The sequence below is a fragment of the Anser cygnoides genome, chromosome 3 (genome assembly GCF_040182565.1).
Source record: "Anser cygnoides isolate HZ-2024a breed goose chromosome 3, Taihu_goose_T2T_genome, whole genome shotgun sequence".
Lineage (NCBI taxonomy): Eukaryota > Metazoa > Chordata > Aves > Anseriformes > Anatidae > Anser > Anser cygnoides.
The window spans coordinates 55,330,197-55,349,912 of NC_089875.1; the positions used below are offsets into that span (position 1 = coordinate 55,330,197).

At 42.0% G+C, this 19,716-nt stretch overlaps 1 protein-coding gene across 5 annotated transcripts in view; it reads right to left on the reverse strand.

The window, feature by feature from the left end:
* The window catches only part of IPCEF1 (interaction protein for cytohesin exchange factors 1), an 88,637-nt gene extending 68,986 nt beyond the window's left edge, over window positions 1–19,651 (reverse strand). For 2 of the 5 annotated variants that reach the window (XM_066994211.1, XM_048076895.2), the window contains exon 1: window positions 4,367–19,651. The gene's annotated coding sequence lies outside the window, so the exon portion shown is untranslated. Of the gene's footprint in view, window positions 1–4,012; window positions 4,304–4,366 lie in introns of those variants that run through there. The other 3 variants (XM_066994209.1, XM_066994210.1, XM_066994208.1) reach the window with 3 other exon arrangements.
* Between the last annotated feature and the right edge of the window lie 65 nt (window positions 19,652–19,716).

Below are 19,716 nucleotides of genomic sequence, written 5' to 3' on the forward strand. Positions count from 1 at the left end.
AAACAGGTGGTGTCAAGCATCTGATGAGTATTGCAGATGAGTAGCCATAGTCTCATGGAGTAATTAGCACTGCACTCCTGCAGCACATCTGGTTTAATTTTATTCAAAGGACACTAATTTTGTGTGATATGGTATCGGTCTAGTGTGTGAACCATGGCAAGGCAAGTGGGGCTAATCAGATGACCAGATGCTTCATTAAGTGCACTCCTAATCCATATTAACCCACCTATGGCACCACATCCTCTGTCAACTGGATGCACCTTCACTTAACTCACAAATCCAAGGAACTCCAGGTTTGTGAAGAATGTCTTCTTTACTCCCCAAAAAACAACACTAGGATTACTCTCCCTTGATATGTGTAAATACAGCTGGTTATTAGTTTGCTACTTTCCATTCCTTTGGCACCCTGCAACTAATTAAGCAAATAAATTACATACCATAGTACATAATTTAGTATTTTCTTTTCCCACTTGATTTAGAACTCTGCATGAATGCTGCCAAGTCCTGGTGCTCCATCAGCCTTTTTTACTTCTGTTCTAAAAGATCCTCTGGTAGTATTTCACTTTGAGACAGTTCCAGAGATTTCTCCCACACAAAAAGGCACTCCTCTAGAAAAATTTAGTACAAGGGCTCATTTAGCATTGTTTCTTATGGCCTTGTCATCTCTTTCCCCCCCACACCACCTTTTTAATTTTTTTTTTTTTAACTACTCAAACCGTATCAATATCTTTCTCTGTTTTTTGTTTCTAATGGTCTGACAGGATTTTGCTTTTTTTTTCCTAGTCCATTTTTACAATTTTACCAATCAAACCAAAAAGACTTTGACTAAAAAACTTTATTTACTGGAATTTATGTTCTTTTCCATTTTACTCTAGTGAATATGATTTTCATTTTTGGGAGGTTGCCTTGTTATTTCTAATAGAATCTTGTAATTTGCTGTTTACACATACAGTCTTTTTCATTTTATTATTGGTATTTTTTTTAAATCTCCCTTGATAGATGATAAGCATTTATTCTTAGCTTCTAATAATGGCATGTTTAAACAGTCTTGATGCCACTTCAAACAGTTTAACCTTTTAGCCCCTCTTATTTTTCTCTCAAGAAACTTGTTCATATCATTTAGCTCCACTTCTTTAAAGCTACTTTATTTTCTTTCTTAACTACCAGATGGATAATGAATTTGGGGTTTCTATAGTTTGTATTAAAAATATGGTTCTTACATTTTATACCAACACCACACATTGTTCAGACTCCCCTGAAAACACATCGTATGGGTTGCCTTCTTAATCATTTCAGGAAGGTGTCATTTATGGTGTCTACAGTAATAGATCCATACTTGTTTAACCCAATGAAGATGAGAGATGTGATGCTTTCTTTGGTATTCTCCCTAAACATCCTTTTTTGTTGTTTCTGACATCTGGAATTCAAATGTTATCCAGGGTGTTTTCTTTCTTTTTGATAAGCACTTCTTCTTAAACTGTCCATATAAAATTGAGAGCGTCCTCAGAAGGAAAATCCCCATTGATTTGGTGCTGATGTTTGCTCTCTCAGAAGTCTTCAACTGAAGAATTAATAACAATAATAAACAAGAACAACAACATCCTGCAGCAGCAGGGCTCTGTCTGGGGCTGCCTGGCAGGAGAGGGCAGGGGAAGCAGCACCATGCCCCAGCCGCACGCAGAACAGCTGCTTGCCTCTCCTGCTATGCAAAGCTCCTTGTTTATTAAAACGTATGCATGCACATATTAAGCATACATTTGTGCAGCAGTGTTTTTACAAGAGTCTTTCCACCCCTTCCCTCAGGCTGTCTGCCAGAAATACTCAACTGCAGCAGTTCAAGATTTCTCTCTAGCCTAAGCCCACATAAAAACATTGAACCGGCATATGACCCAGCCTCCTCCAGCCATAGAGCATTTAACTATTAACTACTCTCTGGACCGTGGAAGATTTATAACAACAGCACACGTCCTGTTCTAGCCACTGTGTTATGGCTGGATGAAGTGCTACTTTAAAGGACATCAGTCCTGGGACATGACAGCTTGCAGAGTGACCTCCTGGAGCAGAGGAAGAGGGAGACAGGGACCTACGCTTGCAAGCAGCGCTCGCGCTGTGGAAAGCTGAGGTTTCAGTGGGAGGCTCCTTTAAACCTCTGGTGCTCTGAGCAGAGATAAGGACAGGCACGGGCCTTAACAAGACATCTAGTTTCTGTGCACAAGTCCATCAGATCCATGTAACCAAAGCACAGTAGAAGCAGGTTATGCTGGAACAATATTCAGTTGTGTAAAATGTTAGAGTTTATGGTTATACAAAGAATTCAAAAAAGCACTAGTTATAGACAGTTTTAAATCCCATGAACAGTAGTCAGATTAAATATTAAGATGTCTTTCCCCAATCCTGATATATCATATACAGGCAAAAGCAAAAGGAACAACACTACACACAGCTAAAAGCCTTTTCAGAAATAAGAAGAAAGTTATTTTGAAAGAAGTGCCACAGACAAGTCAAAGATCCTTTCAAAAACTGTAGAAGACAAAGGGTTGTTTCAGTGATTACAAGCCAGAAGCCCTTTCCTGAGTCCTGCAGACTCAGCCTCTGCAGCAGCAGCAGCAGATAGCTGTAAGCATATCTTGTCCTCAGAGAGACCATGCTCTATACCCACGCAGTGGAAGCATCACAAACCACAAATATTGAACCTCTCTTTACACAACTTTTCTGTACCACAGATCAAACCATTTCTTTTCCCCTTCTCCAGTAAGGAGAACTGAAAGCATTCTAATCCAGGAATTAAACAGAAATAAGACTTAGACCCTGACCATTTCTCTTACCACAGAAAGAAATTTGAATCACAAACACACTGAAATAGTGAATTAAAATCTTAGCAGAAAATTAGAAGTCATTCTGGACAGAGAAATATCCAACCAAATGTTTTTGTGGTTTGTTTTTTTTTTTTCCTGTGTTAACTTGCAGACATAAGTTTTTAGCGTTCTTCATTAAGTATTAAGTACAGTTCTGATGAATTACCTGCAGGCATAGGAACCCTGTCAAGCAAAGGTCATTTCAATGACCAAACAGCTAGCAGCTGCCACCACCACGTACTCCTGAATGAACATCAGCCACCGAACAGTTACTGGATTGACAGCAGGGAAGACAGCCCAGCTGTAGAAGAGCACTGGTTTATGATTCAAGAGCTTCCATTCCCAAATTTGCTTTGCAGTGGTGAGCAAACTCAGCTGGCCTCTATCTCAGTTCCCCGTATCACCCAGGGAAAGCAACAGCAGTTCTCTCCTGCACATGGAAACATTATGAGAAGAGCAGGCATAAAGCCACTAAACAGTGTAAGGAACTCAGGCTCCCCAGCTGTTGGACAACAGCCCCCAGATACCACCCAAAGCAAGTACTTATTATTAGACCCCAGTCACAGTCAATCTACCTCATTAATAGCAGCAGTTAACATTTCAACTGGAGGAACTAAAAAGATGCGAAAACTAGTAATTGCTGACCAAACTCTCCTGATTTTAAGTTAGTAAAGCTCATGGCAATGCCACAGCTGCAATTAGACAGAATTCAGCTCCTGGTGTGAGAGCAGAAGGCACTTTCTCACAGAAACCCCTCTGGTCCAGCTGCTTCCCGTGCTCCAGTTCCCAGGAGCTGCCGTGTAAAAACATTAATGCAGACACATTCTTAACAGTCATTTCCTTAGGGTTTTATGCAGTGCCCACTTACAACCCCTGACAGCAGAGCCCAAGGACAGATCTAACCTTCCTAAACCTAGAGAATTCTTCCTCTTTAACACGAGAGTTCTCCACACCAAGCCTCCAGCTTCCAAGCATTTACAGAATAATCTCCTCATATCTCCTTTCCAGAGAAGCCAGGTGACACAGCCCAACCTATGCGTTCAAATTCTAGTTTCACAACATGCTATCTCAAGAAAACACTTGCGTTTTTCCCACCACTGCCACCCATTTAGCAATTTCAGGCACTGCTAGATAATAAGAGAGTTTCCCCAACTCACGTAGCGCTTTCCTTTCTCCTCTCCCCTTACATCCTCTGAGCTGATGAAGCAGAGGACACAGATGAAGCCCAAGAAGCCTGCATGAGGAAGAGCAGCGGTCCTCGCTCCATTCTCACCAGTTGTGCTGCAAAGCTCCCAGACCCGGCTGGGAGATGAGGTGAGAGCCAGACTTCCTCTACCGCCTGGGGATGCTCCGCACCAGAGGCAATTATACCTCTACTCAGCAATTCTCTTCACGGAGGCAGAAAGAAAAGACAACTCCAGACAGACAGAGAGAGACAGCGCTGTGCTTTCTCTCTTCAGACCTAGTGATGTGCCCTTTCCTACTCTTCAGTTTAAAGTATTGTGTTTTACCTGCTGTTCTTCCTGCAGCTCCAGGAAATACTGGATCTGAGAAGCAACTGAGTGTCCCAGGCAGCCACTTCTTCTGAGCCCAGAGCAGTCCAGCAGCAGCCCAGTCCAAGTTGCAAGTGTAACAGATTAGCAGGGAGTTTGCACTAGGAGTTTGCTCTGGCATAGGCTAAGGGTGGGAGGACTGGAAGAGGACTGACATACCAATGCCTGTATAAGGCCTTGTGACAACTAGCAGTTGTCTCGGTGGTTTTACAAGTATCAGTTGTATTTACTCTAGCTCAAGTGTTGCAGACTGCAATAGAAATTCAGGTTTCCTGTGACTGCTTCCCAATTCAGCATTCATCAAACAGCCAACACCCTCAGCCAGGATCAAGGCCTCATCATGGTAGATACTAGATAGATACAGAAGATGACATCATCCCAGCCCAAATACCTGGTGAAGATAAAGAGGGAGTTAGATGATCGCAATGTGCCTGGAAGGGAGAAAAACAAACCCAACCATGCCCCCTCTTGGCCTCTATCAAAATAATGATTATGTGAGGGGGAATGCTTAAAGCCCTGAATGTGAGCATACATGTAAACAAAAATCAAGACTTAGAGCCGGGAAGACGTTTAGCTGAAGTCTCTAAGCTTCTGTCTATAATAATTATCCTGCCTTCTGATTAGAGCCAAGAAAATGGCTTAGCATTTTTCCTCTTCTCTAATCGAATGTTATTTGTAAATGCATTTTTCATCCCTCCTATCTTTCCAGTTGGTTTTATTTAGGTAGACATGCCATGGTGGTAAATTTCAGACCTATAATTTGTGGCTTCCTGACTTGTGGATCATTCCGAAGGAGTTCTCATGTGGCTGTTCCTCCAACTAAATATTTACACACATATACCGTGTACATAGCTTTTACTTATGTGCATGGGCAAAGGCTCTGCATAGTTCACATAATTTTTCAGAGTCTACATGTGTTTCCAATCATGACAGCACATTGAAAATATGTGCCTACAAAACACATTTTAAATGTACTTATACAAAACAGTATGTGCTTACCCTTGAGGTGTTTGCTATATATAGAAAAGCTGAAGCTTAGACTTCCTGTTCTCATTTTCTCCCTTCGCTTGGTATTCATTGTATCCAGACTTCCATTACGATTCAGCTGTACATTATTTTTCAATGGCAGTGAACCAACTCAGAGACGAATGCTGATAATACACATGTATGTGATAAAGCACAAGACTATCCCCTAAAGAGTCATCTGGACTCCCATATTTCACTCGGTTCAACAGCAATGGTGGTACAGGAATGAGCTTCATTCTTCTTCTCAGTGTCTTACTGAGAGACCACACTTACACGTCTTCAATGTATCAAAAAGCTATGTAGTTATAAATGGCTATCAAAGTTTGTTGTCATCATATTTATTTTCTCATGCCATAAACATCTTTTTTTTTCAAAAAAGAAAAAAAAACAACTATTGATTTAGATCTTATCTACTTAAGTGCTTTTAACAGTTGTTTAAGTCCAAAGCCTCTTTAACTTGGTTGTTTTAGTTTGTGGATGAGGCCAAAAATAATTATATGAATTATTCCTGATGGCAAGCCCAAAGATATTTCTTTATAAAGTTTCCTATCCCAACCCTGCAATAAGCTACACGCACCAGACTGTCAAAAGACAGTCAAGCTTTCAGCCACAAACAGGAACATAAAGAGCCATGGCTAGTTCTCGACTGTTCCACAGTTTTGAAAGCATTAGTTCCCAGTTAACAGTTACTCACCTCTAGGATAGCCTTCCCCTTCCTAGGAAATACAAAATACGTGCGACCACAGCCTGAAGACACCAACACATTAAACATATTAAAAATAGATGAGATTTAATGAAATTACTTTGGATATAGCCTTTAGACTAATCTTATGAACTCTAGCAGTCCTCTAGAAGTCAACACTGCTATATAAATGTATTCACATGCTGAGAAACACTTGCAGGACTAGGGCCTTAAGGAGATTCCACAAGCCTTACTATTATCCAGATTGACAGATGATCTATTCAACTTTACATGGTTATGTTCCTTTTTCATTTTTATTATCATCTTGAATGGATTTGTATTGATGTGCATGACTGGAGAGTCTGTGTTTTGTATGAATGCATGCATTCATCCACAGGGGACAATAAGTCATCTTTCTCCCACTGTAGAAGTTTGTCAGGGAGCAGAGAGAGTCCCACCGAGCTTAGCCAGGCAGTCAAACACCACGAAAAACAAATACAAAACAATAGAAGCAAACAGTTTCTGAAGGACTCGTAAACTAGGCCTTTCTGTATGAGCTGCTTGTTAAACAGTTACAAACAACAAGTCAATTTATAAGATTCAGAAATTTCATGCAATCTATTTGAGATAAAATACAAGAGGGCTGAGCAGACCAGCAAATCCAAGCAGCGCTGTCACCACATCCTCAAAAGCTGAACTAGCTCAATAATTGTTATTGTGCTTTCTTACAGCAGAGTTGTAGATAAAGCCCTAATTGCCCTACCGGTGAGACGGCAAACACCATCTGCTCACACAGCGATATTTGAAAAAACTTAAACAACACAGCAACAAAATGTTGTCAGCAATTCTGGATAAGGGATAGCTTCTTGCATGGATCTCTTTGAAATAAAGTTATAGGAAGTGATATGAAAGTATGCTGTATAAGTAATACATGCTTAGGTGGTCACTTTCTGCATGCTCACATAACAACTCCCACCTTGGCCACAACCAACAGGGATTGACAGAGGGTTTCTGCCAGGGTTACAAACACAAGATGCTGCCGTTTGCAGAAAAGCACTAGATCTTTCCAGGTGGACCTCCAACATCCTCATATGGTCTCCAAAGGGAGCAGGGAGAGGATGCTCCAGCAGGCAAGCACCAAAAGAGCATTGCATCCAACAGAAAGACCCTCCTCAGGCCTGCCGGGACTCCAGCCTAGCACCATGGGGCCTGAGGGCAGCAGTACTGGGAAGATCACCCGGTGCTGATCTCAGAGAAGTGAGGAGGCGTGAGTTTCAGCCACCACACTGCTGCGCTGGCTTTCACCTCACACGATGACAGTGCTGCGTGGATGAACTGTGCTGACATCAAACATGCTTTGCTGTGGGGTATCCTCCTCTTTGCTCCAATCTACTGCCCTCATCAAGGATCTTCAGCAACAGCCAGTGTTCCTGGCACAGCATCGTACCCAAGGTTACTGAATAACCCCACAAATGCTCCAGCTCCTCCCAGCCACAGCCCAGTCCCTACCATGGCAAAGAGCAGGGCCACGAAGATGATCAAGGGACTGGAGCACCTCTCCTTTGAAGTAATGCTGAGAGAGCTGGGAATTTTTAGCCTAGACAAGTGCAGGTTCAGGGGAATCTTATCAATGTATATAAATACCTGTAGGGAGGGTGCAATGAAGACTGAACCAGGCTCTTTTCTGTGGTGTCCAGTGCCAGAACAAGACACAGTGGACACAAACACAAGAAGTTCCCTCTGAACATGAGGAAGCACTTCTCAACTGTGCAGGAGGCTGAGCACTGGCACAGGTTGCCCAGAGAGATTGTGGGGTCTCCCTCCTTGGAGATCTTCAAAAGCCACCTGGATGTGTTGCTGGGCAGTGTGCTTGGGGTGTCCTTGCTTGAGCTGGGGTTGGACCTCCAGAGGTCCCTGCCAACCTCAGCCAGTCTATGACCATTCCTGCTTCACCTCCACGCTTGCAACCAGGGCCTGGCAGCTGCTGCAGCCATTTGCCAGGGTTGGAGGACCCCAGCAAAGACCCATGGACATGGAAGGACAAGCAACTCGCTCAGGAGTTTTCCTATAGCCAAACTTTGGACGAGACCATCTCTCACCCACCAACTATCTCCCATGGCAGACTCAAACAAGGACCCATTTGAGGTAAGGATTTTGTTCCCTTAAATATTTACCACGTCTGAGACCTGTTTTAAGCTTGGCATGGAAAATCAGAACATCATTTTACCCAAGTTTTATCAAAATCTGCAAATTCATGGGAAAAATAAACAGGAATTTTAAGCCAAGTTCGTTGCTAATAAATCTGAACACAGCTCTGTTTAGTTTACCCCATTCTTGTAAACCCATAACTTGACTCACTCTGGTATTATAATTTTAATCCATTATCATCAACTTTTTCTATTCATTCTGAAGAGGATTTCTTGAGAGGATAAATGGATCTTTCAGACAAAAGGAACTGAAATAAAACATTTTTTAAAAAGGTTAAGTGGCGCCTGATAGTCTACAATCTGTCAAGTTAAGCAAACAAGGGGGAAAAAAAGAAACCCTACCTTGTAAATATGGCAATTACAAGTCTAGTTTCTACAATCTGGAACCAAGCCAGGACCTAAGTGTGAAGGATTGAGAGGAAAATTTGTTGTAAATTCCTTCAAGTGAAAGTTTTTATCTAAAAGGCACAGAATATCAGTTTTAGAAAGGTCAGGAAGTCACAACACTTTTTTTTGAAGCCCAACTTGAAATGTCAATTTGACCGCTCTTTAAAAACAGAGACAGACACAGCTGCACTTGGAGTGCAAGCCTTACACTAGAAAAAGAATAGCAATGATTAACAAGATGTTTTGCACTGAACCTTGCGTAGACAGGCATGAAAAATATTATTTCAAAATTCCTAGCAGACATCAATCTCAACAACTGAAAAAAGTGTTGTACATTCTCAGTTTAAAGGGAGGAAAAATAAAAAGCAAGAGAAACAGACCTTTCGTACAGGCATAAAGTTGCAAGTTACACATGAGCTGTAGCAAGAGATTTCACTTGAGCCTGGCTTTTTTCCCTTTCTTGTTGAGGGGACTTGCTGCGATAACAGGGAAACGTGGCAACTGGCAGACCTGCGCTTTGACTTTACAAGTCCAAGCTGTCTGGGAGGGGTTATAGAAAGGGTGAAACAGTGACTCAGAGACAGAGCCGACAAGTCCTGCAACTCCATCTCTGAGAAATCTTACAGAAGGGTAGTTTAAATTTGGGTAGGATTCAAAAACACATGGGTATACAAACATATACCCACAAACGTACACATGTAAATGCACTCATACAAAGCTCAGCAAGTTCCACTGAAACCAGGAAGCCGGACTGGAAGATTCACTTTACATCGATCCTTTGCATTTTATTCATAAATTAAATAGACTGTGGGCGTTGTGACTAACTAGCAGACGGTGGCTACACGATGTTGATAAACCATGAGGCAAACTGTTCCTTCTCCTGATTTTTAATTGGAGGTTAACTGAACTCTGGCACGCTCTATTTTAAACAAGCTCTGGCACCAGAAACAAAAAGACTAAGAATAATTTCATTAATGTATTCCCACAGCCCATTACACATTCATCACTTGCATTGCCCAGATATATTGTCAAAGGTGATGAACACACACGTATCAATAACAATATTCTGATGCTCTTCTCTATTCTCTATCAGTGGTGCCTAATCCTGCTTTCCAAGGGAAGTAAAATGATAGGAACATTCAAGAACATCTAAGATCTAACTCTCCAAAGCTTCCTGAACATCTGCAGCATAATACACATGCCTTGACTCTGGTCCTCCGTTTCTCCTCACCTGTGAATTTTATATAAAATAACTTGGCAACGTTTTACATGTATGTCCTACATAGCACCAGAAGGCCTTGTGTCAAATGTCCTGCCACTTTCTGTTACTCCCAGGCAGAAGGCTGGCAGAGCACCCACAAAAAGACCTTGCAAGAAAGAAGGGTCCTGGCAGAAAAGTGGTAATAAATCCTAGCACAAAACCACTGTGGCACCATAGGACATGCAGGTAGACTCAAACCACCTGGCAAAGCTGCCCCATTTCAGGAAGTACATGTCTGAGCACCTCCAAGGTAGCCTGAGTTGTAGCACGGCTCAAGTAGAGAGGAGAAGCCAAAAATATCTCATGTGGGGTTTTCTGCAGACTTTGAAAAAATGGAAGTTATTAGTTACTGCTGTGTTGTTTTGTTTTTAATTTATCAGATTATTATTTTCTTGTATTACTACCTTGCTATGTATGTTACCCCCCAAAAAAAAAATTTAAATGCAACACCCTTAAATCAAAGCTTGTACCCACTAATAAGTTACCTATTTAATATATTTATATAGTTTCTTTTCCACAGTACAGGTCATGTTGAAATTGGTCTAATTAAAATACTTTCACTTATTTGCATGACTAATCGGTGTTTGTCAGCAACATGGCACCTCACAACTTCAAAACAATTTAACTGCATATAAAATGGGTTATCTGAAAACTTGCCCGAGAACGTATCTTGGAATCTGATGCACAAACTCAGGGAGCTATTGCTTCCTGAAATAACTGGTGCCTTCCCATGTGCATCAGATCACAGTGAGGGTAATAGTCACAGGCCTGAAGAAGCATGCATGGTACTTATGGAAAAATATGAATGGTCCACAGAGGAGATGAAGACAGCATTCAGTGACACTGGAAAGCAGATGGCTCATTCCTTTGAGAGATAGATAAGACAGTCCATCCCATGCTTTTTGCTGAAGAGAGCTGTCGCACTCATGTGCAAATGAAGTCGCACATCTCTAAAATTGCTTGCAGGAGACTTGCCACCGTTCTTTCACTTCCTTCTCTTTGGAGCTTTTGACAGACTCGCATGCCAAAATATACAGGACATCTGGTGCTGCTTTCTGAAGACTCTGGCCATTGGTGTTTTGCACTGTACAGGGAATTCATTTCTCAGTATAACACCATCACTGTGTCTCCCCACACATCCTGCACCCCTGAGCCACCCGTTGGCTGATAGAACATGAAAGTGTTTGCTTCTCAGTTTGTTGGAACAAGGAACTTATCATACACAGAAACAAGCTACTTCCATAAGTGCTGAGCTATCTCTGTAACTCTGCAAGTTTTCTTTTCAAAAAATTAAGGATTAAAATAGCAATGGAAAAAATGTCATTTCAATTCTATCAAAGGAAGTGATGAAAAGAACAGATCTATAAAATCTATTATTTTATATTTTATTTTTGTTCATTTTTAAAGATAAAAAAACTATCAATATGTTCTTACTTGAAGAATAGAGTCATCCATAATACTTCCATTTTGTTTAGGGTGTGGAGGGGGAAACAGTCTTTCAAATTAAATGGCTTTTTAAAAAATGATTGACAGGTGCCTTGACAGAAAGAACAACAGTGGCAATTGCAGAAGATTAAAATTTTATTCTAGAAAACTGCAGAAGTGCAAAAGTATTGATAATATATACAACTGTTTCCTGGCCTTTTTTCTTGTTGGTGCCACTGAGCTAAATCTTCAAATACAGTTGCTCCATTGCCTCATGCTCCTTTAAACCTCAAAACTTACTATAGTTATAGTGATTTGAAGTGCACATGGTGGCTTTCACCTAGAATGACCGGAAAGTTCTTGATGAACTGTACCAGGATGCATTTACATAGAGCCAACTCACATCTCTGCAAATTCATAAGGCTGGAAAGAGACTTCAAGAGATCACTAAGTCTGTCCCTCCCATCAGGATCAATTAGACTTGGCTATTGCTGACAGAGGGCTGTCTAACCTGTTTTTAAAGACAACAAGCAATGGAGATGCCACAGCTTCCTTCAGCTCTCTAAACCAGTGCTTAACTCTCCTGGTAGACATTTTTCTACTAGCTTTTTGCTCCATGCTGTAATTGAAGCCTCTTGTCCTATAAAAATCGGTCCTGTCATTTTTATTTATAGAAAACCTCATCACATTTGTTCTTATGACATCAAATCAGTTGCCCCTTCTTAAGACTATGCAACAGCCAGGAAAATCTCTGAGCAAAGCATCTCTGACATTGTTTTTTCCATTCCAAACCAAGACACTTAGTTCTGCCCTTTAGGCCTTTTGAATTATATTATTATTATTTAGTACCATAGTGCCTAAAAGCCAATTAAATCATGGACCCAGTGTGCTCTGGACATTACGCCTTTAAGGTATTGCTTGCTACAGAATGCATGTGATCTAAATAAGGTACACAGAGTGTAAGAAAGGGTTAGAACATTGAAAAAAAACAGCTTGCTTGCCAGTGCCAACAAAATATCCCACGAAAACTAGATGTATCCTATCAGTTGGAAAGCTAAAACTGTTTTATGAGTAGGATGGAGGGTGTCTGTAAACTACTGTTCCCCCCTACCCTCCCCAAACCAACACAATTATCTGTGTTTTTATCTCATTAATAATGTATGATCATTTCTCATTAGTTTCTCCTATATTAAACAACCTTTCACTACCCCTGAGCTTAGAGAGTAAACATTTATAATGCAGTATTAAATTTATAGCATGGTCAGCACAAGGCAGAGGTCAAGCTTCCATTTCCTGGCCGGTGGCCGAGAATCTCCAAATTTCCTGACTTTGAGAGGGGAGCAGGAGACAAAATCTATCCAGTCCAAAGCATCCCCAGCCCTAGCACAACTCCCATGTCCTCCCCAGGAAGCCCAAGAAGCACTGCTTGAAACATAACCTGCACTAAGAAAATCGTGCCTGAAATGTATAAAACCTTATCACTTTAAAACAAAAACACTTTATAACTTAGTTGTAACATACATTGCCTCTTCAATCCTCTGAATATAGTTTTAACTTACCACAAGTCTAGAGATGGCTCAGGAAAATCATAAAGTTTGCATGTATGAACAAAAAGGGCTCCCCCCACCCCGGAGACTCCTTCCCCTCTTCCTTTTCTTACCACCCCCCCTCCAGCCGCCCCGTGAATACAGGAAGAGAGATCACCAGCTGCCTGCTGAAGAAAAACAACCACCGAATAGTGTGCATCATTCAGATGACTTGGATGATTCAGTTTTTCCACGTGAACTTTGCTGAAGATGCACACAAACAGTGCCTTGTGCGTTTCTGAATCAAAATGGGTAATTAATAGTCCAAGTACATATCAACAAAACTTCAATCTGAAGAACTTTTCGTCTGAAATGCAGCAGTGTCTGTTACCTTACAACGCAGTTCCAGTTCTCAAGCCTATTAATAACTAGATCTACCTGTGCCTATACACTCCACTATCTCCAGGCTTTAAATATCCATTTAAAATTGTTCTCAGAAGTTGCATTGAACAGGGCAGTGAAAAGAGGATCTAGTGGCAAGCTCATCATTTTGAAAGCCACCTGATGTGATGTGCATTGGTTTTAGAGTGGGAGGGCTGGGAAGGAACAGAAAAGCCAGATGTTGCAAGCACCCTGCTCTCCCAGATTATCACAGCACAATAAGCAGCTGCATGTTCTCAAGTGTTCCACAGGGTTAGTTGCAGCTACATTTTTTTTGAAAGTTCAAGATGCTCTCGCTGTCTAGTAACTTGTAGGAGAATTATATTTAAAAATTCCAGACAGTAGGCTAAGAGCAAAGGAACACACAAATGCAAAGTGCATACATATTTACTTACGGTATTTTTGTTTTAACAATGCCCAAAGATGAAGAAATAGTGCCTGTTTTTACTTCTCTAATTTCCTTTTCTCATTTGTTCAAAAAGTTCACTAGATTCCTGTTCATCAACAAGATCCTATTTTATTTCACCCCTGCAGCCATAAGTCAAGAGCCAAACAGATTAAAAGCAAACCCATTAAACCAAACAGATTTGACACAAAAACTAAAAAGAAGAATCAGTCCTAATGCTGCCCTGGAAAGAACCTCCTGCCAGACCAGCCCTATTTATTTACCAGGAGAAACACTTATTTATCCTAGAGAACAAAAGCAGCACGAGCATGTTGAACACAACACTCTGCCTTCCACCGGGGCACAAGCGTGACAATGCAGGAACAGCCCCAGGGGCTCTGCAGGGGCGGTCAACCGAAGCCATCTAGGGGAGCGTGCAATTGCTGCTGAGTGCACCCAGGAGTACACGTGCAGCACCATGACACCGCACTTCAGCCAACGGAGAAGGTGGCAACAGATCAAACGGACTGGTCATCACTGGAAGTAGCTCAAGACCCAGAAGAAAACAGCAGAAATGCTGCTTGGCCTGGTGCTTTTATCAGCAAAAAGGAAGCCTTTGGGGTCACCTCATTTGTCCCTTTCCATCAGGGCACCACATGGGATTCTGTCTTAGGGATGCAAGGTAGGTAAGAGTACCAGAAAGCCACCATAGAACCATGCTTAGGTAGCATCTGATAGCATCTCTTCTTCTACTAATGGGCTTGTAACCTACACTTTTTTTTTCTTTAACTGATTTTCACTTCATTTTAGGATGTAGATGTTAATGTGCGTGCAACCTGAAGAGCTCGTATCAAACTAGTCAGGCTGGTGCCACTCTCATTTTGCAGCTCCTGCCCTGAGTCAACACTGCCAGGCTCACCCACCCTCCCCCAAACATCTCTGATCTCACCCAGCTACATGAGCAGCAAGCACTGTGTGAGACCAGAGGGTGCCCAAAATTTTGAAAATGTGTCAAATATTTCACTGGAAACTTGATGAGAAATTCACAGTCACAGGAATGAACTCGGGGAGATTTCACAAGTCAGTCACAAGAGCTGGTTCAGGATTTCTGAACTTCAGAATTCTGATAACTTTTTTTTCCCCTGCCATTTCTTGGTAGTAACAGGAGTAACTTCTCATCATGGCTTCCCATCATACTCCCTCCTTTGGTCAACCGCTAGGGAAATAAGCCATGATGTTGAAACTTGAGCTTCTTCCACATCCTACTAGAGGATTCCCCCACACAGACCATATCCATCAAAAACACGACGGCAAACTTCAGTCAGAAGCAACTCAAGTGTTTTTCCTGTGGCCGGGTCTACCCATATGTGAGTACCCCTGGTGTCTGCCTCATTTTGCAAAGTCTCACTTATCCAACCCCAGCTTCCGTGTCTTCAATAAAGGCCTTTCTGCCTTTTCTTAAAACCTTTTGTATGACCCAGCTTATCACACCCATCTCTCCCCCTCTCTTACTGCTAGCAGGGCATGAGGCCCACCTTGCTGCCAGCTCACAAAACAGAAGCACCAGGGCAGGAAGGAAATCCCTTACTTGACCACAGGGCAGCAGGAAGCTCTCAGAGCAGATGCTGCTAGTAAAAAAGTCAAACCCATTCCTTAAAAAGCCACAGAGCTGCTTCACAGAGCAGCCCCTGCATGCCAGCAAAGAGAGTACCACCGAGCTCACCAGTGGCCTGCCGCTTCAAGGGTTAATGCCCAGCCACACTCTGGCAGCATCCCAGGCAAGCATTCCCCACTGGGAAATAATTAGATGGGCTCGATCCTAAATGTTTGCGCTTCCTGTTTCTTCTGCAGCCGAAAGCTTTCTAGATTTGTATTTTGGGAGCTGAGCCAGGTCCACTGCTTAGCTGCTGAGCAGCAGGAGAGAGGGGCTGCTGCTGTAGCTGGTAGGCTCCTACTTGCCTTTTATTCTCTCTGTGCTGCCAAGTAAATTAACAGGCAGCAGGGGAGGAACAGGCTGGAAAAGGGAGGGGGCCTGTGGGGCAGGTCCACACCCATCTTCCCAACAGGACGTGCAAATCCAGGGTTAAGAAATTCAGAGCCAGGAGAAAAAGCAGGCCTTTCTTACCATCCAGCAGTAAGAGAGCTGCGTGCTTGCAGTTCAAGGGCCAACTACTGCTTGGGGTGGTCTAAGCAGCTTCAAAGTGAAGCCGAAGCTGGCAGCTAAATAAGAAGAGAAAAATTCTTAGATGAACCAATAGCTTGCAGGCAGAGCTATTTTCACTGGAGAGCTTGGACAATGAAACAAGCTAGATCATGCTATAAATATTAAAAGTTTTATAGCTGTTTGTTCGTGCGATAAATTCCTGGAAAGTCCCTTGGCTTTAAGTTAGGGAGGAGGGCAAACAGGAAGATGGAAGGGAAACAATAAATTTTGGAGATTTGCTATCATCCTCAGTTAAACTACCTCCCACCAAAACACAAATGGTGAAGACCCATGCCAGCATATTTCAAAACTTCTGCAACTTCAATGGGATATTCAGGGGGCTTGAGACAGTCTCAGCTAGAGCCATGTTATGCCTAAGACTGTGTTCAAGTTCTGTGGAGGGACATTTAAAACCCCACAATTGCTCTGCAAGAATCTACCACATCCAAACCACTGGCCATTCAATAAAAACAAATAGTCATCCAAGACGCAGCCACTAATGTTTGGCTGATCATCTTCAGCAGGGCAAAGAGCCTTGGTTTCATTATTACTCATTATTCATGAAGTTATTACCCGTAACAGAGAAAAAGGGGTTTCTTTGGGGTTGCTTTTTTCCCTGTTTACACATAAAGCTTTACACCCCATTTGTGACTATTATTAACTTTCATTGGAAACATGTGAGGATTTCTTTTTAGAAATATTTGCACTGAAAACAGCTAATGGGAGATAGGTGAGGGAAACATGTTAATAAGTAGCACTGAGAAGCACACAGTTACTTGGAAAAGCCATTAAATGCACATATCAATTTAGACTACGGCATTTTCTGCCTCTTAGTAAATATTTCCCAAATGAAAAAGCCTCTAAGGGCAGGTCACAAGGGTCTGAGGCTCATTACCTGCAAGGGCACTACCAGAGTAGCTCCAAAGGCACTAGGCTGAGAGCCAGCGGCAAGCGCGGCCTGCTGCCACCTTGGGCCTTCTTCAGGCTTGCTCTGCGTGTTGGGCCCAGCAGTTCCTCCTCTGACCTATCCATCCTGAGGGAGGGCCATTCTTACAGCACGAAAAATAAGCAAAACGGGTTATTTGCTTGTTACAGTGGCACTGTGCATTGGAGTTGATCATCTCCCCTTCCTTGGCGGCTGCCTAGCTGCCATCACGCCTGGGGAGCTCTCATCCTCACCAGAGGCCGACGAGCAAGCAGGAATTTTAGTCATAAACCAACGCTGGGGATTTTCCCTGAAAATCAGCACTGTACCTCATTTCTCCTGTGGTTAATTCTTCCAATTCCAACCCCAGTTTAACAAAACATGTAAGCACCTATAAGATATCTTTGCCCTCTCCCAAAACTATACATTAGATTAATTCCACTTAAGGGGGAAAGTCAGTGGCTTATATTATCCTGAGCAATGACTGAGGTGGCCACACAAGGAGGTTTAAGAAATGTTTACATCCATTCCACATCGTGCTAAAACAAACACATCTCTCCCACCAGCAGGAACTGGAGGACACCCAAGGGTCTCATTTTTTCCTTCACAGAATATGTTATTCTCATTTTTCTTCCTACTGGCAAAGCACATGCAACAGACAACTCCTGCCTGTTTCATATTTAGTATGTATAAAACAAACAGCTCTTTAACTGATATCGGCCCGGCAATATGGTTTTCAGATTTGACTTCATACTTCTGGACTGACTCCATAGAAACCCAAACTAGCTAATCTTTTGGACCATTATGCAAGGCCCAGCAAAAAGTGACACAAAGCTGCCAGCAGTCACTGACTATCACAGAAGAAAAAACTGTTGGCTACACATTTCCAAGGGACCTGGGCCCGCATTGTGTAGGTAAGAGGATAGACAAGGGTTACTATTTTAAACTAAAACAGCAGCAGCGTAGGCAGCAGAATTGGGGAAAATTATATTTTGACAGTGGCTCTTGACTGCTTATGTCATGCATCTTACAGCTCGAGTGCTGTGCATAGCTATATATATCTATGCTGAGTGACTGCCCTTGTTTCATACTCCACCACCACACAAATGTAGCAGTAGAAACAAATGGGCATGGAGCACTTGTGTGGGTTGTTTTCTCTGTGGAGCTACTGCCATGCTGCTGACAGGGTGTTTGACAAGAACACGGACCTACGCATTCAGCTTAGCCTTGCTCCTTTCTTCATTCTCTAAACCTCGTCTTTTTAGATTGCTCTTTCTACATTTCAGTTCAAGGCTTTCTTAAGAGCTCCTGTCCTTTATAAAACCTCATTGCCCACAAGACAGCAAATGTTTGTGTGATGACCCAAATCTTAGGAACAGGTGCTCCATATGCACAGCAAGTGCAAAGGAAAATTCAGACTAAAGAGAAGAAAGAAGTCACGTTCTTCTCAGTTGTACAGCAGGACAAAATCATTTTACTCCAAAGGATCCAGTACTTCCTTCCATTTAGGCATAAGCCTTTTTAAATCATACTCTGAGGTGGTGCACAAGGACTTATGGTGGAAGCTGGAGGGGGATATACTTGGCAAACTGCATAAATCACAAGCACAGGGAGCAAAGCCAGCACCCACCCTCTTGCATGACATCAACCCTGTGCTTGCAAAGACAGCTCTGCATACAAGTTTTGCTGCCCAGATCACGCATAAGAAACTCAGAAAATCGATGAATACTGAAAAACTCCTGAGAAAGTAAATCCTTCAGAAAAAGTTTAAGCTGGATTTAGCATCAAGGTCTGAGTTACAGTCTGACGAGAAGTTTAACTTGGTCTATTCAGGATGTGACTGCACGTACAAGAGCAGTTTGTGAAGACTACCTGCTGTCAACCTGTGATAAAACAGGGAGTAAGATTTAGACAAATTATTTTCATAAAATGAAAATTCTTTGCCCTCTCCATTGATAAAGCTAATCGACTTCACCATCTGTTTCCTGGTTATTGGTTATATTGGCTTGCAAGAACTCTGCAGGCTAAAATAAAAGCCCACACAATATTTTTAAGGTGTATGTTCCTGAAACATCACTATACATATATGCAAAACTACCAATTAGTCATTTTCATTTCTGTGTCCTTTATGATCTTTTCCAACAAATCATGTCATTTGGCCACCAAGCTATAGCACTCAGACCAGAGTACTGTGGGGTAGTGTATGATGGCAGGATATCTGCATACTCACATTGCGCTCAATAGGAAAGTCAACCTAGGCACAGCTTTTTTTTTTTTTTTTTTTTAATATAGCAGATGCACGTACCTTCGATACCGAGACAAGCCAAGTTTCTGCACAGTAACAGTTCCTAACTTGTTGCCTACGTTTTTCTGAGATTAAGCCAGCAATTATTCTTAGCTCTTTATCTTTTATTTTTCCCCTCCAAAACTACAGTGCACCCTCTATATTCACTATACAGAGTAAGAAGTTAAGTGATCGCCATCTTTCAAGTTTAATCTCTTGGACAAAGACAGAGCACTAGTCTTTTGGATTTGAGAGTTTTCAGATACTTCGCCTCACTTTTAAGTTAACATCGTACAAAGAGGGAGAGCAGAGCAAGTGGGTAGAAAAAATATTTCACAAGCAGAGCAGATTTCATCTTCTCCACACGATATCAAAATGAAAAAGGAATTATTTGAAAAAGTTGAATTTTTAACATTTCTCAATGCACTAGATCTTCTAATAGGAACCACTACTGTAAAGAAGAAAAATAATCACACTCCGGAACATTATGACAGTCACTGCCATGGGTCTTTGCTGCATTTTAAACCATTCTCTCAATCAACAGCAGCACTTCTAT